Source organism: Wolffia australiana, chromosome 17 (assembly GCF_029677425.1).
Source record: "Wolffia australiana isolate 7733 chromosome 17, ASM2967742v1".
NCBI classification, from domain to species: Eukaryota; Viridiplantae; Streptophyta; class Magnoliopsida; order Alismatales; family Araceae; genus Wolffia; species Wolffia australiana.
This window is the reverse complement of record NC_135851.1, coordinates 10,264,786-10,283,639: the sequence shown is the minus strand read 5'-3', so window position 1 is coordinate 10,283,639 and position 18,854 is coordinate 10,264,786.

Genomic DNA, 18,854 nt, shown 5'->3' with positions numbered 1-18,854 from the left:
GAAGAGTCCTAATGGCTGATTTGAAATTAGAATCAGAATAATGAACATTTCAAAACCAAATATATGTAAAAAGTTGATAAAACCGATTAGTCTTACTTTCTCCCTCTGGCTTTCGGTCCCCTATCCAAAGACTATGAGTGATTGTGTTTCAGATTACTAATCAAAAGCAACAACAGATTCAAAACAAACATCACTGAATATTTGAAATAAACGAATAGTCTTACCTTCTCTTGCTTGATTTCAGTCCCCCTTTATCCAACCTTTTGGCTTAATACTTTGGTATAAGTCAGTTATTATTTTATCCAAAGGACTACCCTAACTCCTCTCAAATAAAAAACCTCTTAGAGGTTTTCTAAAATAACCAAAATTTCTAGCATATTTTAGTTCCTCGCTATAATAAACACCCATAAACTTACCAAAAGGAAATATTACAATTCTATTAGTATCCCTATTATGAAAAAAAGGCCTTTTCATATCTAGAGGTAGGACTATATATGTTTCAACGAAGCCGTACAAATTACCAAAGTAAATATCTTTCATAACATTTACCCACGTAGGTTCCCCACAAGGCATAGTATAATTTTTCATAATATAAGGATATGGAGAGTTGACGTCATAAAAGTACAAATTATCCCCTGAAGGTGTATAAGTATCCGTATGTCCTCCATAATAGCCACTCCTTATGAATCGCTCTTCATTCATATTAGGAATATTTATATGATACCTTATATAATCATAATAAAGCATTCTGAATATCTTAATAGATAAAGCGGATAAAGTTAAAATACCCTCTATATCCACGTTGTATTTATTCCAATAGAGTTCTTGAGATTTTTGCATGATTCCTCCCAACAAACTAATATTTTTTACAAGATATTTAAATTAACTTATCCTTTATATCAATAAGATTAGATATGTTAACTTCATCATGTGGGATAGAACCTTTTAGACCTAGTCGAGGACATAAAGCCTTAGATAATTAAGCCAAGCTTTCAGGTAGTAATGTATATGAATCTCTCAAACGATAAAGAAACTTTTATTTTTTATACATTAATCTCATAAATCAGATGATTTCTTATTAATGGTCTTATCTTATACCTATCCAAGCTTTTGGCATAATACTTTAAAAATAATATACAATCAAATCGTCCAAAATATGAAAATATACAGTTCTTAATCCTTTAGTATTACATACTACATCTTCTAAGGGATTTAAAAACTCTAATATGATCCTATCACTCCATTCTTTAAAATTGGGTAGAAATGTTATATGAGATTCATTAAGACGAATATCTTAATCATAATTTGATTTTAATTCCAGATCTTCCCTTGGATGAACCACTAAGTATCCTAAAACATGTGGTACATGAGTACGGTCTAACATTAAAGTTTCCACGTCAGCCACTATAAAAATTTAAATGTTTACTATTTTATGCTCTTAAGGTCTTCTAAATTTATCATAGTTTCTCATTTTATTTACTATATGTTTACAAGATGGCTCTTCCTCACTATAAACCTCTAATTCCATATTCTTCATAAGAGTATCAAAAATACTCCTATTACTATCTAAATTAAACTTTATATCATTACTAGATTCATTACGTATAGAATACACCCTAATAAATATACCTATAATCTCTTCTGCCTTATGCTTCTTCATAACGCTAGTGATCACTTTTACAACCTCATTAAATATATCTCGTTTAGGGATTCTATTACCTTTTACATCATGTAAAGGAGTTGCATCTGTAATGGTAAACGATATATATCCCAAATTCACATTTCATATCAAACCTTACAGTAAACTTAACATAGTATGATTGAATGCAATACGCATACTTCATTAATAACATCATAACACCCAATGCTAGAAAAATTACAGAAACAATTCCAGGACCTTTTACATATTCTTCCTCTGATTCCTGAAACTTCATTCTAGCTATAAACTAACCCTCTATGCGCAACATAAAAATCTTCACTAACAGTATAAGACACTAATAAATTATAGATTCAAGTCTATCGTAAGTAACAATTTTTGAAAAAAATCTAACCTTCATTCCCCTCTTATACCTCACTCTCTGGATTATCTCTAAAGTATAATCAAAAGTGTGCTTCATGTAATAATAATCCCATATTCTCTTCTATGATAGTTCCTAAATATATCACAATTCTTGATTGAATGTCGGTTCCTTTATATCCACGTTAGCAAGTTCATTCATAACCTTCGCAGGACTCGAAATCAGAGTCTTAGCCTCCTTCAGTGTTCAATCTCTATTAGGATGTCTACTAGCCGTTATGCATTTAATCCCTGTTAGGATGTCTACTAGTCGTTATGCATTTAATCTCTATTAGGATGTCTACTAGCCATTATGCATTTTAAATCTGAGTCTTAGCACTATTCCTCCTTTACTGTTCTATCTCTATTAGGATGTCCACTAGCCACTATGCATTTTAATTATCACTTTGTTCTAAATATCAATCTGTGGTTCAACCCCTTACTCACAAATTTACATCAGTAATAAGTGATTAAAGTTAATTTTTAAATATTATTCCATTACATTCAAAATTACACATTGACTAGGTTAACCACCTTAATTTTGACTTAGCACGCAACCATATATATTTTTTCTAGTTATCCATCTACAGCTTTTTACAGGGAAAATATTTTGACAGTATTCATCAAGGCCACTAGAGCAAAGGTTTCCAGATATATTATACAATAAACTTATTTATGTCCTTCAGCAACTATTCTAGCTTAAAATATTTAAACATCTCCTCATAGTTAATATTTAATAGTAAATATACATTTACATTGAACATGATTTTGTCCTTGGGGCACACTGACAATTTCCCATGTGCAATTTCTCATGACTGCATCTAATTCATTGTCCATATCTTATTTAAACCTTTTGATTCTCCTATGTTTCCTTCACATTTTAATGAATTTTCTCTTCATCCAACAAGATAAAAAGGTTTTATGTCTTAGATAATCTTTAAAAATATATATTTTAGCCTCTTACCTTCCTTTTTCCCTTTGTACTATGACTTTAGGATTTGAATATTTTTTTTATCTTGTACTATTCCTCCATAATTTTCTATTTTTTATTTTCAACATCAGACTTACCTATCTAATTTGAAAGGTCAGTTAATTATTTTCCTTATGTTGATGAGAGTTGGGGGTAACTTTCATCACTAATACTCTGTAATTCAGTATTTTGACAATCTTTAGAATATCATGTCACTCGTGGTGGAGTCCGGATATCTCAGCAGTTGTATTATTCTCTGCAGAAGTTCTAATACTAGGATAGTACAAAAAAAATTCTCAAAATATACATTTAATAGCATTTCATTCTAACTTTATCCAGTCTCACATTAGGTTTATGAATGTAATAGACACATCCATATCTCAAGGGCTTAAGATTTTTTTCAGATATACATGAGGATACAATGAAATCATCTGGTTAATTGGAGACTTACTATTTGACGGTAACTAATGAAGAAGATGAACGGTTGTTAACACAGCTTCAACCCATATTTTTTTAGCATTACTGTCCATAAGTAAGGCCCTTGTTTTTAGCAAATCCATTTGGTTAATGTTTGTAAATGGATCATATCTTAAGCATGATATCCTCTGTTTTTAAAAACTCCACCCATGTATGATTTGAAATAGTCCTTGGCATTATCATTATGAATCCCTTTTATTTTATCATTAAATTGTTGAAGAGCGAAACGATGAAATGATGGGGTAATATTTGAAACCTGAATCTTTTTTGATATAAAAATATCCATGTAAAACATGAGAAAAAATGAACCAAAACTAGAAACCATCGACAATTATTGAGTGAACCATTAATTTCTTTCAGGAAAATAAGTGTCAAGTCTGAAAGTTGAAAGAAACAGAGATTCAACAAGTATTTTTGGATCATCAAGAAGGAATCTGTCGTACGAGGTGTAGTTGTACACAAACCCGGGCAGCGTCAAGTCGAGGCGACTCTAATATCTTCCAGTATTAAAAGGACATGTGCTCACATACAAGAAATAAGTTTATCTATAAATCATTGGGTGTTCGAGTCTTCCTTTCTGCTGAATCCCCAACAAGACTGGCATGCATCCTTTCTTCTTCTTCTCCGTCTTCTCAGGCACAATCTCTTCCTTTTTTCTTCTACGAAAACAATCGGAAGAATGAAGTGTTAATGTGGTTGTGGAAGAGAAGTCAAAAGTATAGGAGGAGAAGATCGAGATCATTTCTTTCTGTAGACGAGAAAAAAAGTCAGCATTCTGTCATTAGCCTAACAAGGAGGGAATATTGGAAGGTTTTTTGTGTAAATTAAATTGTAAAAAAGTCTAAAACAATTCTTTTTATTTTTGTAGTTAAGATAAATTATATAATTTAATGAAAAGTAGTTCAATTATTTTTTTTGTATTTCTGATTCAATTTAAATCATATAAAATTATACAAATTAACTAAAAATCATAAAATCCAATAAATTTTATTTATCACTTTTAACATCACTTTCTTCATTCGAAGCTCGACAAAATTTCTGAAATTATATTTGTGCCTCTTTGTGGATTGATCCCTTACTTTCCCTGTATTAGTTGTGGAGTATTTATTAGAAAGTAGTTTTGGCTATGTCTGAATCAAAATAACGACATAAAACCCCTAATTGGGACTTATCAAAAACCCAATATTCTATGGTAGAAATGTGGAATATATCAACTCCGACAAAACAGATGTTTAGGCATGTAGAGACAGACCTCACTCCCTTTGAATTTTACTCTGTAGGAATAGAAGAATTTAATTTTTTCTAACAAAACTTGGGGCTCACCTTATACATAAAATCATACAAATGGATAGAGGGTATAAAGGAAAAAGCTACCCTCAACATTCTATCTAACTTCAGGATCATCAGATTCCAAACCCTGATCTATGACAATTCCAAGCATTGATTAAATCCAAAATTTTTTCTCTCACGGGCCTTATCAGCATTGTCATGTCGCGTGAAGGGTTTTTGTCATCGTCATGAAATTATATGAGATGACTGGCTTAGATTCACCCGTGTCATTTGTTCATTACTCACTCACACCACAACACATGGCCTTGCAAGAAAAACATAAAAGGTAAATTAATAATATATCCATACTTTCTATAGGAATATTAATTTAATAAGCATACGTGTGTGATGTGGTGGCCCATCAGTGCACGCCATGTCTAAATGCATGTTAAAGGAAAACCTCTTAACTAATGAAATATCATCCTTACATGTTCGTGTGTTCCCTATGTGTATACATGGGCCCACGTGTATCGTCGCACATCGATGGGCATAGCCATTTTTGACCAATCAATGAGATAAGTAGAAGAAACTAACTAAATAAACTCATCCAAATTTGCATGGTAGGACACATATCAATCAAATATTGAGTAAGGGTTAAGAAAAAAAGAAACTTATGATTTAAAGAATCAGAGGAATAATGTAGTAAGATATAATGAAGGAAGGATTAAGAATAATAAAGATAGTGAAACGATGGAAAGTAAGTCAAACGATATGCAACAATAACTATTGGGGACGCGAATAAGGAATAGAAAATTTGATATGATAAGTAATCACAAGTAATGGTAGAATGGGTTAGAGACGACAAGAAAACAGAAACATCATATTTTATTAAAAATGCTTTATTGATTTTACTATTATTAGGGTTTATATATTTTAGAGATATCACGGATAGTGAATTAGTGCTCTCTTGGAATTGCTTCATAATATTACAACAATTAGCCAGATTGAGTTAGGTAATGTTGGAATTATTTTTTTACATTTAATTAAGATATTCCTAAAATATAGTACAGATATTAGTAAGCATACCATACTGAGTGGGTATATACTTAATAGTTTATATATTTTAAGGGACATGTAGATTATATAAGGTAAGGCAGAAAGAAATTATAGTGGAAGAAGGATGAAGATGTTAGGACTATCATTTTTATAAGATATTGTAGGATGGAAAATCCAGAGGATTGGAAATAAGAACCACGAAAGATAGGCGATTAATAGGCCTTGGTTTTGAATAGTGTTTATTTAATCTGATAAAAATGGAAAATATTGGAGATAGCGAGACAGAATGAGATGTGTAATTAAGATCTAAATACTTATAGTGTAATATATTACTGCTTGCTACAATATAGTTTCATGATAGAGTTTATATAAGTATAGATATTGAATAGGTAATTTATATGTTTTTAAAAGATAAAATCAGGAGGAAAATATTTGGTTTATGTTAGGAAATTTTGGTCTTGATTGACAATATCTTAACTTGATTGACAATATTATCAAATTGAAATTGGATCTGAAATAGGAACATTAAAATTTTAAAACATCACCCTTGCACAGATTGAATTCATGATTTATTGGTTCCTAGGTTGAGCACCGTCAAACCATGCATATTTCAGCCTCTTGATGTATCCATGTGATCTTCAGACAGTTGGATTTCATCTTATTTCGATGAACACTCATTTGGGAAATCTAGTTTCCTCTTCATTTATCCCCACTAGAAGCAGTAATCAAGGAAGAGGAAGAGAATAAAAAGGAGGGCACTCAAACAGACACATGGATATCAAATGAGGGTGCCCCCTTAATTTAGTGTATGCCGAATATTGCATAGAAGTCTCTCTCTTTGAGAAGAAATAATAAACTCTGATAACTTTGAGTATAGCCACCAACATCAAAAAACCTCATCTCTCTAATTCTTTGGGGCCATGTAGCGGTCTAGTCAATAATTTCAATAGCCCAAGAACTTGTTTGGCAAGACCTTATTAATTTACTATACAACATATATATTAGTTAATCAAAGATTGATTTAAACTATTCACCTGGTTATGTTGCCCGCTCAACCAGTGCAAAGCTACGTCTCAACCCCTTGAAGATACAAAGGAGTATTTGAACTCTCTCATTGAACTTCTAGCAACCCCAATGACCATGCACTTACTGTCCCATATACTCACAAGACTCCTCAATGGCTTAGGATACAGTTTATATTAGCTCACTTATCGTCGTAGTTCCATTTTTTTTGTTCCTAATTGATCATTATATTCAACACATATGAGTGGAAAAATCATTATAGAACATCTTATATGGTATCTCATCTGCCTTGGCCAGGGATATAGCGACATCATCTTAAATGAGTTAATCTCCTAAAATACCAAGTGAAGACGATCGCATCTTAATTACATAATCACCTTTGTAGATTTGTTGCTGCATCAAAAGTAGGGAAGTTTGGAATCCCTTGATTAGAGACTCATAAGTTGTGCCCAAAACACAACCACCCATCTCTGGTGTCTTAGGTGTCAATACCACTAACAGATGTGTGACGTAAATAAGTCATATTAATGGTAGGAAAAATAACAATATGGTATTTATACGAATCAATTCAATGAACTCTTTCTCTAGGGAGTACCTGCATTTGTCCTCAATGGCTACGGGATCTGGCATACTCATGAAATAAGTAGGACTAGATAGTGATATTCTTTGTGGATACTTTGATGCCCTTCTTTAGCATCCTTCAAATACGAGTATTTGGAACTCATGTTTAAGGAATGGTGATCTATGTATTATGATTCCATCATAATTCACTATGATAGTATGTATTCAAAGACTTCAACATTAGTACAAATATATTTAATTATAATAAATATATCGTGCACCAATAAATATAGAAAAAAATGTGGAACGTGTATTGACTTGTAGCCACATATATTTCTAACAGGTCTATGCATTATGAAATTCCTACTATTTATTCAGTGAGACTTATTTGCCACCAGATGAGATCCCCACGTCAATTTTGGTTGATGGATCAAACCATTGCGTTAAACCTGTCACGTAAGGAATACAGTTCATACTGTAATATGTATAATTTCCAAACAAGTATAGAGTCATTATGGGTCAAATCCACAAGGAGGGAATGGTGAATAAAATTTTTTCTATTTAACTCTATTTTTTGGAATTTCCTAATTATTTTATAAATTTACTTTAATTTTGATTATTAATACTATGAAAAGGTAATTTAAAATAATTATTGGAACCCAGAAAATATTACTCCTATTAAAATTAATTTATTAACATTTTATAAAATAAATGATAATTTTAATATAATTTTTTGTTACAAAAATACTAATTAATTGTAACTGAAAATACCTTAACGCGCGCTTTGTGAGTACTAGGTGATGGTAGATGGAGATGGATGTGAGTGGAGGGAAGTAGGTGAAAGAGATATCATCCTGATTGCAACATAGATGATGACAGATACATGCCTACAAGCACCAGACTGGAAGCGAGTGATAATAATTTTACCATGGATGCTGTGATGAATATAGAGGCGGATGAACGTAGAGGAGCAGTGGAGTTAAACGTGCTGTTTGTGAGAATAGAACCATAGAAAACTAGTGATGATAAATAAATAAAAATAACAACTATCTGAGTTTGAAAAAGATGAAGATCACACAAAACTTATTATCATGGGCCCAATGTGCTGAGTGGTTTGTTTTCTTCAGTGTCTTGATATGAACTTCCCTCCTTCAATCGATCCACCAAGGGTACACGAACAGACCTGAGGAAGATTTTGAATGAGTAAATCACTCCACAAAATGTACCTGGGAAAAAATGCAAGGGTCTTTATTTCAAAGGATGTGTGGGTTCTATTTTGTAGAACTACAGTGGTAGATAGAGTTTTGAGCAAAATTTTGAAGTATCGTCAAAGTTCAGCCCAATATTCCTTTTAGAACATTAGATATCATCCTTTACTCTAGGAGCAGTTTGATCGACTAGATCTTCTCATTTTTCCAAATTGTATGGCAAATTGCCAAGGTGGCACACACTTGTAGGTGTCAAAAAGTCAATGAATCCATTAAAAATATTTGAATACATAAAAATGAATATTTTAATCTTGGAAAAATATTTTTCTTAATAATTCAAACCTCAGAAAATACCATACAACTACTAGAAAATTGATAAAAATCACAATATCGTAATAACAAGTTTATTAAAACATTAGAAACTTTCATAAGTCTATCTTATATTTCCTGACTTATGAATTTATCTTCATTAGGAAGTTTATTATGAAACATCGTAAAATGTCAAAACATTATGTTAAACTATTATAAATTGTAGAAACTTAGAACTTCAATCTAAAATGTAATAAATCATTTTAGACCAGAAGAGATGGACTTAAAATAATATAAATGACAACAAACACATAAAATATATGAAATCACTATTGAAAGTTGCATGCTATTTGTGATGACCATTAGCCCATTCTCCAAAAGTTATAATTGAGGAACATACTTTTTTTCATAGAGAAATCGCTAAGCAAGCCTAGTTCAAATTTGTTATACAGTCGTGTACAATGCTCTCTACTGAACGAACCTTTTATCACTAAAGTGTTGACATGATCCCTCCATTATATGTTGTAAGCTTAGTCCATATTTAAGCAGCACCCTAGTCTGCCAACGGTGGGAGATTAAGAAAAAGTAATATTCTTGGCATTATTTTGATGGGCTCAAGAGTGCATATGATACTATATAATGCATCAACCAATGGTGATGGTGATTCCATCACCCAATACCACCTCTTGTGTGTTTCTGACTCACTACCTGTCATGCACCACCCACGGGTCCATTCGGAGGAGATAGCCTCCTTTATGATCATAGATGCGGTTCAGATTAATACGGCAATATAGACCATGGTCATACATGATGGTTTCCTCCTTTTTAAGCATAACCTTAATGTTATACTACAGAATCCAACTGATATTGATTAGTGACATGCCCCATAATCAGGTACCAGATATGCAAGCTAAATTATGTTGCAAACATGCTTACCAAATACATAGTGCACTCTTGCACTGACTCTCTCTTCTCCCTTGGCAATAATCATCTTGGGAAGGATAAGAAATCCACTATGTGTACTGGATGTCGGAAGGAGGTACCATGAGCGCATGATATTTATAATAACTCCACGTGTAAGAAAAGTTTCAATCACTAATGCTAAACATATGTCAAACCACCTTAGGTGGCATCAACAATATGCCTGGATCAGTTTAGAACCAACCATCATGTTTTTCCCACCTAAGATAAACTTTTATTGGTCATTAGGCTGGACATGAGCCTGATAATATTCTGATTTTTTTTTTCAAATACTTCCTGAAGGTTATACAAAACTCTGACCAGTATAAGTTAAATGATATTGTACATTAATCATAACTTTTATTTTCTAGAAATTAAAAACCTCTTTCTAGAGGATGTTCTCTTAAATTCCTACATCCTTTCATGCATTTTAACAGATATGCCATCTTTATGATGTACCGTATGAAATGGACTAACACATGAACTATCAAAAGTACCAGATTTATGATGGGTCATCAAGGATTGGCCTATGATGGTTCTCTCGGTAAGGCTTAGAGTCTTATTATTTAATAAATATCATGTGTCACCACCAGGGCCAAGTTTTTAATTTAAATTTTATCTTTTTCTGAATTTAACAATGTTTGTCACAAAATTCTCTTCACCTATCATAAAATCAGCAGTTCCTTTTTTTCCATTTCTAATTGCATTTCGTACCTAATTCTCACAAGATGTCATTTAACCTTGCATATAGCTGTCCTACAAACACATCATCAAGTAATGGACACATGCATATATACTACAACTCAATCAATGATACTCACACTTTTAAGTAAATTCAATAGCAATTAAGGTATTAAAGATAAGTTTATTTCAGGTATCATTAATGGATCTACATTTTATCCTTTTGATTAAAAAAAGGCAAATTCAGAGAAACAATATTTATGGATAAGGTAACTGTGACTTCATATAAAGGGTGCACGATAACATGAAATTAAACAAAGTAAAAAAAAAAAAAGTTTGCTTTTATAATTATTTTTTACAACATACTTTTAGATTCTCACTTGGGGTATTACTCATTTAAATAAATAAAAAAACTATAAATTATTTTCCTAAGCTCAATTTGGTATTTTATTGATTTTTTAGACTAACACTACTTCACTCCTTAAGTCAACTGGAATTGTCACATTGCTCGAAGTTGTATCTGAGATAAGCAGGGCTTACGTATATAAAATTGAGTATGTGAGACATAAATAGGGTGAAAGTAGAAACCTAAGCCATTGAATAGAAGAGGAGTCTCAATACACAAGAAGCCCATTGTGAGAGCCCATCCAAACCTCCTTAGAGACTGAGTCAATTAAAGGGAACACTCGTGGAAGTAACCCACAAATTGAAGTTGAAATGTCTACTTTTATATATCTGCGGAGGGCACGTGGGTCCAGGATATAAATTAAGAAAACCTACCCCTCTAATCCCTTGAAGTTAGATCTAGTGGCTAGGGAGAGTTAGAACACTTTGTATCTCATCATGGATTTATGCTCCTAACTTATTTTTAGAGGCTTAGCGCATCAAATATACTTGATTCATTCTTGTTTAAAAATATTTTAGGAGAGAGTACAAGGGTGACCAGGATTCTTGGAGAAACAGCACCAATTTGCACCTGGGAATTGACAATAAGGTTCATGTGCTCTCCTGAATATTTGATTTAAATTTTTCTCAACATTTTGTCCCAATAAATATTTCAGAGATAGCCAAGAATTGATGCTTTCCAACGCATCAATCAGCACTTCAAACATCCTCTTATAGCAAAAGTTACAGCATTTTCAATCTACTACCCACTCGACGTAGTGTCGCTACCCACAAACTACGGCCGAAGGTTTTTTTCAACGTTAAAGTCTATTTCTTGGCCTAAAAGTTCTCCCAAAACTTGTTTTAAAAATCATATTTTACTATTGAAATTTAATAAAAATAAATATGCATTCCATTTATTTAAAATAATTTGACACTTTTTCATTGATTTTATTGATTTTATTGATTTTCATATATAGAAAACACAAGAAAATTCAGAAAAATATAAATCAGCTGGAATAAGTGTTTTAAAATATATAAAAATTCAAATTACACTCCCATTAACTGATCATTTTAAATTCGACACTTGCCCTATTCTAAGTGTGGAATTGTTTTTTAGTATTGCTGCATAAATAATGCCTTAAAATATCTTATTTATCCCAAATTCTAATTCTATTGGTACATGTTTGAAAAGATATTTAAAATAAAATATAACAGTTTATCCTTTATTATATACAATCACCTTTCTTTCGTGATCTGAAGAAGGTTTTCAAAATTTCAAAATAACTAGGATTAGAGATAGAAGGTGATGCTTGAGGCTATTTCTTCTGAAATTGAACCACACCCTCTTTTCCCACTGATTTATTTCATAAAATTTATTTTCTTTGACTTATAAGTTCCTCTTTTTTGTTAATTTATGAGTTGTAAGAATTTAACAATTATGTTAATGAAATTTGGGATCATTATGTCAAAATTTATAATCATTGTCATCATAATTAATAGGCAAAACATAATTACCCTTCACAATTGTAGGAATAAGAGGAACACGCAGCGCAAACGAACGTGAGCTGCTAGACCGAATCCCCGGCTGGCCATCGGGGACCGAGTGGTAAGGCCCTAATCTGGAGGGGAACGGATCACTCATTCTTATATTGGGACAAGGGCACAAACGACAACTCCAAACGTCACCCATCCGCTGCCTATCTACCGTTTAGGTGGCACCAGTGAGATCCAGCTAAGGTAAGGTTGTCTTTAGATAACGGCTGCTCCACTCAGCAGCGGTCTCTTGAACTGATTAGCATCACCTTCCCGCACGCGAAACAAATGGGCGCTGTGCCGTGGGTCAGTTTCAGGGCGGGGGGCAGGCGCGTAGCGGTTACGATGAAGCTGTTCTGGCGACAGTTTCGGATACTCCCCCTATTTCATAAAGTATTCGACCCGGTTTAACAACGGCTACCCAATATTCGGGAGATCCTTTACCCGAACCCAACCTTTAGTCGTTATTTTCACTTCGCTATTTATCGTTTGTTCTGATCACACTTGTTTGTGCCTCTTCTTTGGATGTCCAATAGTATTCCAGTTTTCTCTTTAATATGATTGTGTGTTCTTCATGATCTCCTCCATCTCTGTCAGCCTCTCCATAAATGGCGCGAAGAGTACGAATTTCTGCAGGTTAATTGTTAGGCGGGCAAAGATGGAACAATTGATAATAAGATTATGCTTATAACTACGATTTCCAATGAGGTTGAGACACTTTTATGTGCTTGGAAAAAACTTGGGGCCACAGCTATTGGTTAATACATCCTTCACTGCTTTTTCCATTCCATTATTTGACACGAACTCTTCTCTTTAGTTCTTATCACTCGAGTAGACCTTGATTATTTGACCTGATGTTTACCATAAAACTCTATAGGGTAACTAAAACTTAATTAAAAGTAGATAATACAGTTAATGATATTTTTATCTTGTTCTGGTAATAGAAGTTCTAGTTTTTCCATAAATTTGACCTTTATTACTCACTATGGAACTTTAATGTCTGGTTACATAAGTAAGAATCTTAAAATCACGCTTCACATTTCGTGATCAAATTTCTGGAACATTATTTTTTTGTTTAAATTTAGATTTAGAATTTATCAAAGTAGTTTTGTATTTTTAGGGTCTATACAAGTTTACAAAAAGTGTAAAAACTTAATTCGAATAATTCATGTGACTGGATAAATGAAAAAAAATTAATGAATCATACTTGTTTAATATTTTTGTAATGTTTTGAAAATTTCTAAGTCAATAAAAAACTGTTGAATGGCAAAAATACATTTTCTAGGGATCTAGCAGAACGAAGCATTTAAGTGAGCGATTTGGGTGTGTGTGGGTTCGCTGAAAGCGGCAAAAAGCAACGCTCAATTGGTATAAGCGTTGTGGAACAATGAGGCAAAGCAGTTAATGACTGGTGCATATTATTCATTCTACATATATCAAGAGATTTATTAAGTTGTTTAACTCAATCTAATACCCTTTACACATAATGGAACTAATAAAATCCGGCCAGACAGGCCACAATGAAGATTTCAAACAAATTGAAGGATTCTAAATTTTTCAGTTAAAGACCATGTTGTGGGTACTTATTTAATCTTTCTCAACCTTGCTTAGAAGATGGAACGTGCATTTAGGAGATTTAAAATATTTTTTTCAATATGGATTTGTTTCCTAAAGGATAATTTTTCTTAGTTTTTATTTTTTCTCTTTTCCATAACTGTCCAGATAAAAGACGGATAATTGAAAATAACTTCCCACATGAATGGCATCTCATAAAGCCCGTGGTTACTGAATAAACAAGTTACATTAAATAAAAATATAACTAATCAAAGTGGTATCACTTTTAAAATTATTTATTCTTATCGCTCTTTATAGTCTTTTTTCAATCGTGTAAAGATAGAGATACTAGTTTCTAATGAGCCATTTCTTTAGTTTATTCGTAAAACTTTATCTTGGGATCAGTTCTCCGAACATACAACAAAAAAATATATTTTTTTCTTGGACAAAGGAGTAACAGTGGGAAGTGAGAGAGGGTGTTTCATCACACGGGAGCAGCAAGTGAGAATCAGTTGATCTTTGACTAGTGAAACAATAGCCAGACCAGCCTGTGACATGTATTGGTTGAACGGTGATAACATGCATATAAGAACTAATAAAGTCTTCAATTCATAATATTTTTCGGCTTGAAATTCTTAAAAACGTCGACTTTTAATCCATGTTACCATGATTTTAGGTTAAAATAATTACCTCCGTGCATTTCAAGTTAAATAATACTTTTAATCAATATTTAGATCAATTTTTAAGCTTTAAATGTATTTAAAATGAATTTTGAATGAAATTAAATGATTAGTTGACCTATTTCTACAAATTAAAATAAAAGAAGTAAATACAATGAACTTTAGAAAAATAATAAAGTCATTTTTTTAGTATTAATAAATACTTTTAGGATTTATTTTAGGTGTTTTCCATTTAATAAAGTTTTTTTCTTGAAACTGGCCTTTATTGGGCCAGTTTAAGAGCTTAAGTGTGTTTCGTGTGCAGAGAAAGACACCGAAGAGAGCGGCGGCCAGTCAGAACGCGTTCTCGGGCTTCAGTGCGTGACACGCACGCACGCACAGTCGTGCGTGTTGCACATCATGTGCGGCGTGAAGTGCAGCGCGTGCGTCGCGGCGAGGACCAATGAGTGAGCAGATTGGTGCTTTTAGTGCGCAACACGCACATGCCTCGTGCCATGCGTGTCGCGCACCATACGCATCTGCGTGATGACCAACCGCGTGCATCATAACTCGTGCACGAGTCACAGCGAGTTAAGCGTATGCATAGCACTGGGCGGGTCTTCCACAGTGCAAAACGCACGTACACGGTGCGGTGCGCATGGACGAAGACCCGTACACGGCACCACATTAGCCAATAAGAACGCGTTGTACGGTATGCGTACAAAGCTCATAAGAGACAAAATGTAACGGAATTAGAAGAGCTGTTCTTCCGATTCTGCGACAATAAAAGGGGCAAATCCCTGCGATAAAAGGGGCAAATATAACCTAGATATGTCACTGTGTAAATACCTAAACATATAAAATATGCAAATACATGACTGTGTACATATGTAAATATGTAAATCTATGACTATGTAAGTATGTAAATCTATGATAGTGTAAATACATATATTTAAATGTAAATATATAAAATGTGCACGAATACAGTTTTGCATTTGATTATGTAGTGAATCCATGGCGAAAATGTAATATTTCCTTAGTACAGTAGTTTATTTGACTCTTATTATTGTTTTTACCTAAATTCTGACTTTTGGTTTTTCAACTTTGAATGTAATTTTTTTTCAGAGGCATGTGACCGAACTTATAGGTTTTACTGAACCTACACTAAACTCTGACCAAGAGAGTGTACCGAAGTTTAAGTACAGGTATAGGTATTGGCCAAAAACCGATACTAATACAGCAGCCGTCATATTCCCTATTCAAAATGTTTGCAGTATATTAGTTCCTCAGCTGCTTTGTAATATGCATGAGCTTATCAGAATCAAGAAATGATGATCCGGGGCTGTTTATAATCGTCATGATCTTCATGATCGTCAGGATTGGGAATATGCATTGTAACGGATGATAAATGATTAACAGTCGTATTAGAGTTAATTAAGTTAAAGTTCGAGTTAGGAGAGCAGATCGTTGGGATCGATGATGCCGCCACGCCGTTGTCGCTGCTCGCCGTCCTCTCTATCGCTGTCTACTCCGCGGCGGTCATTCATCAGCCTGCCCTAGCGAGTTATATACCACAACGGTTTTTTAGGAATCTGTGATCGTCGTTGCTGAATCATTTGCGCATTTACAGAGCGATTCAAAGTCCTCAGATATATCAGCACCGAAATGAATCGGCTGATGATTCCGATTGCGGGGAAAGAGACAGAACGAAATAAAAGTAGCCTACTTATGGGGGAGACCAGTCGATTTTTACGATATAATCTCTTTTCAGTATGAACCAAAAAAATAGAATCAAAAGACTATTACTCGATCATTTAGACAGATTTACAGATGTTTCTCTGAAATGAGTGATGGAAGTCGGGGAAGATTCGGCTCAGTAGCTGGAGCCTGATGAACCGCGTCTTCTGGTGAACCAAGAGAACAGGAAAGAGAGGGAGACGCACAAGCAATCGTCAGAGCGAGGAGAAGGCCAACGGTGGTGGTCGCCTTGGCGCCCAGACGCCTGGTCGATGACCCAGCAGACGGTGAAGAAATCCGCAAGGGGACAGGGAAGAACCAATTCTCCACGGGATGTGCAGTCGTACTCGGACCCCGCCGGCTTAAAGTCGCGGAGAAGACTTGCGAACAGAAGATGATAGATGTGCGAGATGGGAATACAGAACTCGTGAAGCTCCTCTCCGCCTTTCTCTGGAATCCCCACCTTCACTTTTGAAGGAGGTAATCTAGAAGGAATCTGTTACAAGAACAATCTGTTTTTGTTGTTGTTTCTGTTTCAAGATAGGTTTTCTGTTTCTGAATGGATGGCTGAGATAATCACAGGTATGTGACTCTAACTGAATGGTAGTTAAGTGTCATACCAAGGTGGTAGCCCCCTGAGTTGTATAAATACCTGTGTGGATCAAAGATGAAATACAGCAACAAGTGTTTTCCTTTGTTTTTCTATGTGAGTGAGAAGGGGCTCTTGTGTTGTCATCTGGAGTTCTATCCAACAAGTGGTATCAGAGCAAGGTTCGTGGCCCTAGAAGCGTGGCGATGCTGAGACGAGGAGCGGCACCGATATTTGAGGCTGGTGAAGGGTCCTGTGTGGACGGAGACGGAGCCAACATTGGAGTGCCCAGAGCGACGGGTACGTTGGGTGTCTCTAGTGCCTTCCCTACTCTTTCTAGGACGAACTATCCTCTATGGGCGAAGAGGATGAAGATATTGCTCAAGGCATACGGGCTGTGGAGCGCCGTCATCGAGGATGATGTGCCAAGAACAAAGGATCGTCTTGCAATGGCAAACCATCTTCGGAACGATTTCTGAAGATCTTCAGCTTCAGCTTGACGAAGATAAAAGCTCGAAGGAAACGTGGGAAACTCTTCGAGTGATGAACATCGGTGTTGACCGAGTAAAGCAAGCTCGCATTCATGCGTTGAAGCGAGAGTATGAGAACCTGAAGATGGGTAAGGATGACTAAATTGTTGATTTTGTTGGCAAGTTGTCTAGGATTGTGTCAGAGATGCGCAATCTAGGTGAGAAGCTCACAGAAGGCGACGTCATTGGAAGGTTGCTGCCAGCGACACCGACAAAGTTTGACAATGTCACTGTGGCAATAGAGCAGTTTTGTGACATCAAATCAATGTCCCTTGAAGAGCTTGTGGGCTCATTGAAGGTGCAAGAGGACAAGCTTTGAGAACGAGATGCGGAGGACGAGGAGCGAGCACTTCTTGCAAGGCAAGATGGAAGACGAAGTCGTGGAAAAGGTCGAGGTCGTGGAAGAAATGGAAGAGACAAAGATGATGAGTACAAGCCCCGTCATAAGTCAAAGGTCAAGTGCTATAATTGTCATCGATATGGACATTATGCAGCAGACTGTCTAAGTGACGACGACGAAGACAAGGAACATGAACAGGCCAATCTAATGGATACAAGACAGGAGCATGTATCTACTCTCTTGTAGGCCATCACAGATGAACAAGACTTGGAGTTCAGAATGGGATTAGGCTTCAAGATTAAGGGGGAGATTGAAGGAGGTAATCTAGAAGGAATATCTTACAAGAACAGTTTGTTTTTGTTGTTGTTTCTGTTTCAAGATAGGTTTTTTGTTTCTGAATGGATGGCTGAGATAATCACAGGTATGTGACTCTAACAGAATGGTAGATAAGTGTCCTACCAAGATGGTAGCCCCCTGAGTTGTATAAATACCTGTGTGGATCAAAGATGAAATACATCAACAAGTGTTTTCCTTTCTTTTTCTGTGTGAGTGAGAAGGGGCTCTTGTGTTGTCATCTGGAGTTTTATCCAACAACTTTCACATATCCCTTCTTCGCCTTCTTCTCCTTCTCTAACGCCATCTCTTCCTCTCTTCCTCCCTTCCTCCGTGAAGACGATCAGCGAAAAAAAAACACGTCTAACTATGAATGAAGAGTTGTCCAGTTACGGACGAGGGGTAAAATTTATAGGAGAAGAAGTTCGAGGTCGGTTGTTTGAACCAATGGCGGGATCCAGCCGATGCGGAACACTTTTGAAAAGGTTAATGTTTCTCATGGCTGTTTGTTTTCCCACGACTAACCAATCTGTCAACGATGCTTTTTTAAGTTTTGGAGACGGAAGATTCTCGGCTATGTTCACGGATCTTTGCTGCACGCTGGTAGCAGCGGCAACTCTTA